Source organism: Cibotium barometz, chromosome 33 (assembly GCF_041138505.1).
Source record: "Cibotium barometz isolate CiBa-2024 chromosome 33, ASM4113850v1, whole genome shotgun sequence".
Lineage (NCBI taxonomy): Eukaryota > Viridiplantae > Streptophyta > Polypodiopsida > Cyatheales > Cibotiaceae > Cibotium > Cibotium barometz.
Genome location: NC_141078.1, coordinates 14,818,617 through 14,825,700, shown reverse-complemented (window position 1 = coordinate 14,825,700; position 7,084 = coordinate 14,818,617).

The window sequence follows — 7,084 nt, the reverse complement described above, 5'->3', positions numbered from 1 at the left end:
TAGTGGAGTGCAGCTCTTTGAATGTGCTGGATATGTGTATACAATGAATGAAGATGTGAAGGTCGTCCTCTGGTAGGCCGCATCTTGCACATTGATTAGAGGAGATGTGCAATTTTGCAGCCTTGCCCTGGGTCCATATGGCTTTGTAGGCTATCAGCCATGCAAGGCATGACTTCTTGGGGTCGATATGTGTGCTCCACAGCTCATTGAGGATGTTATACCATTTTTTCCTATCCCAATTGGTGTTCCGTCGGCAGTTGAGAGTGACGTGGATTGCACGAGCTCTTTTGAAATTAGGGATTGGGAGTAGAGGTTTGCTCTCTACCCATTGAGAAGATGAGATACTGAAGGTTGGAGGTCTGCTAATTTTCCAAATTTCCTGTTGGTTCCATTGAAGTGCTCTGCTTTGGATTAGATCCAACTCTGGTGATCTACTGTCAAATTTGGCTACAAGTTCAGCTCTTGTTAGCCAGGTCCCTTTGTGGAGGTTGAATATATCTGCCCAGGTAGCTAGTCCATTTTTGTGCAGATTTAGAGCTATCTTCCCTTCCTCTAGTTCAAGGGGTCAGGGGGAGGATAGACCACCAGCAGGAATAGTTGGTTAAAATTCCTTCTGCTTTGTTGTCCTTGGGTATAATGGATAGAAACCTCTTGATTCTGAACCGGGCTTTCCATATGGAAGTTACTAGTTGACTCCCTTTGGGGGTTGTAGGGTGCTTGGAAGCCACGATGGTGCTGATGGGGAGATTGCACCATTTATTGTGGCCTATGATAGTGAACCTGGGGGTGTCTTTGAGCAGCAGCTGTGCCCAATCTTTTGTGAGGTTCTCTAAGGCTCTGATGATCCATTTTGAGGCCATTCTGTTAGCATAATATTTGATATCTTTAATCCCCAACCCTCCCTTGGTTTTGGGGATGGTACAGCTGTCCCATTTTACTTTGGATCTGCTCTTGTTCCATGGGTCCCCTCCCCATATGTAATTTCTGCATAGCTTGGTGAAGTCTTTAAGGTCAGAGTCTGGGGGCCTCCAGCAGAAGCTGAGGAAGTAGATAGTAGATGGGATGATGAAGTGATTCAGCACCATGATTCTCCCTGCTATTGACAGTTGCTTTCTTTTCCATCTTAGTAGCTTGCTTTCTAATTTCTCCATTACCCATTGCCATTTCTGTCTCAATGTCACCTTGAAACCCATGGGGATACCAAGGAGCCTGAAGATCTCACCATCCTGAATGATGTTACAGCCTTTCTCCACGAACCGAGAAGGGGGGGGCTCAATGAGGGTTTTTATTCCTGTCTTGCTGTGATTTATTTTGGAGCCTGAGGCTTCACAATAGGTTAGGAGGCAACTCCAGAGTGCCTTGATATTCTCTTCATCATTTGCTATTAGGCTGTTAGTGTCATCAGCAAAAATCTGAGTGCACATTTGATCTCCATTGGGTAAAGTGATGCCAATCAATTCTCCTTTGCTGATCTTGTCCTTGATTAGCCAATTTAGTCCATCTCCAGCTATAGCATACAGTAGGGGTGCTAAGGGACATCCTTGTCTGATACTCTTTCCTAAGGGGAAGGGGTCAGACAGTTCTCCATTAATGATAATTTTGGCTTTGGCGTTTCCAAATAAGGTTTTCACCATGTGTGTGAATTGGGGGCCCAGTCCCATATCTCTGAGTGATTGGAGGATGTAGTCCTACTGTATTCTCTCATAAGCTTTATCAAAGTCAATCTTAATAAACATGAAGTCTTGATTGGTTTTTTTTGCATATTCAATCCCTTCCCATAAGGTGATGATGGAATCCAGGATATACCTGCCTTTGATAAACCCTTTTTGTTCCTTGGTTATCCAGAGTTTCATGTGTTTAGATAATCTGAGGGCTAAGGCTTTGGCAATGATTTTATACACACTGTTGAGCATTGTAAGGGGTCTCCAGTTACCCATGTTTTCTCTGGGGCCTTTTTTGTGGATGAGCTTGATAAGGCCTTCATTGATTTTTGATGGCAAGGCTCCATATTTCACAGATTCTTGCCACACTTGGATTATTGGTCCTGATAGCAAATCACAAAAAGTTTGGAAAAATTCAGCAAGAAGTCCATCCTCTTCTGGGCTCTTTTTGATTTTGAGAGAGAAGATGACATCTTTGATTTCATCATGAGTGATGTCCTATTCCAGTACAGTGGCTGAATTGGCTGGGACCGTTTTGGATCTGGCTACTTTGATAGCCTCCATTGCAGCTGTTTTGGTTGGGGAGGGAGGACCATCTTCCTGAAATATGCTTTGAAAGTAGTCAGTGAGGAGTTTTTTGTTCTCCTCTTGGTTGGTTGCCTGTATTCCATCCTTGTTTTTAAGCAAGGGGATATGTTCTTGTCTTTGCTTGACCTTCAGCATTTTAGACATGTCAGGGCAGAGGGGCCTGTCAATTTTTCTTGCCCACCATTCCCTGGTAAAGAGCTTGGTATGTTGGAGGGAAATTTCTTCTTCTCTTTTAATTTTGGCTCTGAGCTAATTGACATTAGTAGGGTCAGTGGAGGATTCATGATCTTGAAGCTGCTCTTGGAGTTTTTTTAATCTGCTGATTCTGTGAGCTATAACTTCCTTGCTGACCTGCTTGAGCAAGTTTTGGGTTGACTTAACTGATAGACTCCAAGCTTTGGCTAGGGAAAGATTGTTGCTGAAGAAGAAGTTCCAGATGTGATTGGTTTCTTCTTGTACTAGAGGCAGCTTAAATAGTTTAGGGTTTGTGTGGAACCAGCTAGATTTGTGTCTATTGTCTTGATCATCCATGGTAGTGATGATGGGGTAGTGATCTGATATGCAGGTAGTAATGTCGACTGAGCATTCACACCTATTGTATTTAGTATATATTTCACCACTTGCATAAGATCTATCTAATCTGGCTTTTCTGGTGAGCTCTCCACCCCAGTAGAGTAGTTTTGCCATGTGAAGCTTCCTTCTTGCCCCAAGTCTTGCAGATTGAACTTGCGTTTAACTTTTTTCCAAGTTTGTTTCTCTGTTCCAAACAAGGTTTGTCCTTTGGAGTTGAATCTGTCCTTAAGAGTTTCAACCATGGTGAAGTCCCCCATAATCAAAACAGGTGCTTGTAGTCTTAGTAGAGAGTTCCATGTTCTAATCCTCTGCTTTTGAGGGCCATGAGCATATACTCCTACATAGGTAAAGTTGTTAATGAGCACTACTATCCATTGATTGTTGTTGTCAATGTGAAAGTCTTTTAGGTCTTGGATGCAATCATTATGGATGCCCACTGCTAGGCCTCCACTTCCATGAGTGTGTAATGAGAATATCCAAAAGTGTTCAGGGGAGATGGAGTATAGCCTTCTATTCAGTTCCTCTCTTGTAGTCTTTATCTCCACTAGAGTGATGATATCCAGATGACCTTTGGCTTTAAACCATTGTCTGACTAGTTGGGCTTTCTTTGGATCAAAAAGTCCTTTGACATTGAAGCTTGCGAGTTTCATTATCTTTTGTTGGGGGGTTTGTTGTGACCTCCTTTAGTGGGGGGTGGAGGTTCCCAGGTGGGCTCTGCCCCTCTTGAGTTCTTTGCTTATCTCCATGTCATTGGAGTTACCTGCTTGTGGTTTAGAGCTTTTTTCAGGAGCTGGGATGACTGTGGTGTCCATGTCCGTTGAATCCAGGTTGTCAACTTCCTTCTCTATCCTCTGTTTGTTTATAGGGGTGCTTTCTACACATTCATTATCTTCTTCTATATCATCTGGGTCTGGTACAGAGGCTAACACTGAGTACCTGTTGGGCTTGAGAAAGGTCTGAGGGGGTTTGGGTCTGTTAGGAGGTCTCCTTCTGTTGACTTGGATGAACTCAAATTTTTATTTTTTTTTAAAAGTAGAAGGTTGAGGGCCAGGGTTAGGGGGAGCTTGGTTAGGGTTAGGGGGTATTTCTTTCAGAAACTTAGGGTAGGATAAATCTGAGGGTGTTTGATGGGGCAGTTTCTGATAAGGTGACCTTGTTTCCCATAGTGGAAGCAGGAGTTGGGAAGGTGTTTGTAGAGAACTGGCTGAATATGGGAGAACTCACCACACCCTATAGCAATCATCTGGGAGAGGGAGGGAGAGGTCAAGCTCAACTAGAACTTGAGGGTGCCAAGCCGGGTTGTAATCAGCTTTGGTGCCAAGGACTTGTTCGAAAGGTGATAATATGGTTTTGATCCATGGGGTCAGGTGAATGGGGAGGTTAGGGAGTTCTACCCACACTGGATAAGCTGAAGATTTGGGGCCATCAGGATTGAAGTCCTTTGTCCATCTCATGAAACAGAAGGGGAGATGCCTATACATCCATTGCCCTGAGCTAATAACCTTCATTGCCATACTTGGTTCTTTGAATAAGAATAAGTAGTAGCCTTTTGCAAGGGCTTGAGTTAGGGTGACCTCTATTCCCAGAGGTGTCCAGCTTTCCCTTATCCATGCTCTCATTGATTCCTTAGAGGGTCTTGGTCCAAAGAGTAGTCCAACCAAGCATCTTTCTGAGTAGTCTTCAACCTTGCTTCTGACCTGTTCTATTGGTAAGCTTACATGCACAGTGTTGGTAGAGGTAATACCTGGTGAGGTGTTATTGGGTGTTGCTTGATGTTGGGCTGTTGTTGAAGGTTGGGATGGTTCTTTTGCTGGCAGGAGGGAGGGCTCTTTGACTAGTTCCTGGTTCTTCATGTGATGAAGTTGTTCTTTGGCTTCTTTTAGTTCCTGAACCAGCCTGAAGTTTTCATCCATTACTGCATCAATGATGGCTTCTCCTTTCCATTGTTCTTCTGTATTGGGTTTCCAAGGGTTTGAGTGAGGGATTAGGACTTGATGGGAGGCTGAAGGTAAAGCTAAGGGAATGTGACTGCTGAGCATTTGATTTGATCTTGCAGGTGAAGCTGATGATGTCTGAGGTCTGATAAGGGACGGGCTCCTCCACTCAGTGCCCATGCACTTGGGAGGGCCACCGCCCGAGGAGAAGGAAAGTCTTCGATGTAGGGTTAAATGGTGAGAAGCTTGAAGGGGGATGCGGGAGATGGTGGTGATACGAGGGCCAGAGCCTACCTCTGCTTCATCTTCCCCAGGTTCCCGCCTCAAGCTCAAATTTTCCCTTTCCAGAAGCATTTTGTTCTCCAATTACATCCTACTTTATTGATTTTTGTACGGGAGTAATTTATTAGGTCTATTTGCACATGTCCAATGCTAATGCAATTAGGAACAAAGCCGTTCATAGTATTTAAACGTACGGAGGATATTCATCATGTGTAAATTTGAAGTATCTGGATGGCTTCTGTTCCTCTCTCACACGGTCTGTGTCTCGCACATATTAATCCTTCCTTTTAGCTGGCTCGATCTCGCTCTCTCTCTCTCTCTCTCTCTCTCTCTCTTTCTCTCTCTCACACACACACACACACACAATGGTTGTATATATAGAGCAACCTCAGATTCGAAGCATCAAGGAGCTTGTAGATTCGGGACTTCGGCATGTGCCTGCCCAGTATATACGCCCACCCGAGGAGAGGCCTTGCCTCTCCGAGACTGCTAACTGCACCCTTCAAGTGCCAATTATTAACCTTGCAAACTTCCATGGACAAGCCAAATTACCAAAGAAATTGGGCTCGCCTGCGTCGAGTGGGGCATCTTTCAGGTACTGAAAAGCACCAGTATCCCTGCAACTGCCCATACTTTGCATTTATTAAGAGCCCAAAATATTGGCTTTCTGTGACGGTAAGCTGCAGGAGCTTGCTTTCATAGTAGCAAAGAGCGAACCTTGCACAACCAACGTTTGCATTAAATTCTGCAACAGTAAGCTGCAGGCGCCTACCTTACAAAACCAACTTTTGAATTAAATTTTGATGTAATTATAAGGTGATTAATCATGGTGTCGCGCCGGCCTTACAAAGCCAACTTTGGGGTGCTGTTGCCGACTTCTTTGCATTGCCAACCGAGGACAAAATGCGATTAATCTCGGAAGACCCATCTTGTCCTTTGAGCTTCGTCACTGGCTTTGTTACCCACGAAAGAATTTGAGAGTGGAAGGACACCTTAGGATTCAAACCTTTCCCTACCATGGATGTCAAGCTGCTACCAGACTTTCTAAGGTGAGTTTTCGGACACAAAAAAAAGATCCTCCCTTCCAATATATATTGTTACATCTTTAGCATTTCATCTATTCCATTTTGATAGCTTAATTTTTCACGTGAATGAATTTTCAAGGATCAATATAAGAGTCTTGAAGGTTTCCTTATTATGGCTTGTACCCCCTTGTCGGTGTTCCTGTATCATGTTACACGTTAAAGTTGTTTAATCATCATATGTACTTACAATTATGCCCTTTATAATGTCTTCCGAACTCCCTTGGTGGACGTTGTTGAATCATCATTTGTTCATACTCCCAGGGCCCCTATAATTAGACTTTCATAAACAAATGGCTACCGTTGCACACATCCTATGTGGAGCAATTTTTACAAGTTTGGTATTGGAGGCCAAGGCCTTTTATAAGCATATTTATTAACAAACCATGGGATGCAAATTCTACCCTGCTTGTCCAGAGCCAGAGCTTACACTTGGGTTGTGTTCCCATTCAGATTTTGGATCACTCACAATCTTGATGCAAGATGAAGTTCCAGGAATGAAAGTTAGAAGATAAATGGGTTGATGTGAATCGTATATCAAATTCATTTGTTGTCTTTTTGGGAGACCAAATTGAGGTTTGTTTTGATGCATGCCATGCAAGAAGGATTAAAAGCCATTTAAATAAGATTTTGTAGACATATTGTATGTGGGTGAATGGCATCCTATTGCATGTATTACAACCACTTTAACACAACAAGATATTTGTGATGTAATGATGTTCTTATACTTATCTTCTTTCACAGATATTAACAAATGGACACTATAAGAGTGTCGAACATCGAGTTGTCACAAACCTAAAGAAGCCAAGAATGTCCATTGCTTGTTTCTATGGTCCAAGTGAGCATGAAAAGGTGGGACCTTTAGACAAGTTTGTAAGTGATGAAAGTCCAACTACATACAAAGAAACTATTTTTAGTGACTACCTTAAGAATGGATTCAGTAAATGACTAAATGGCAAGTCCA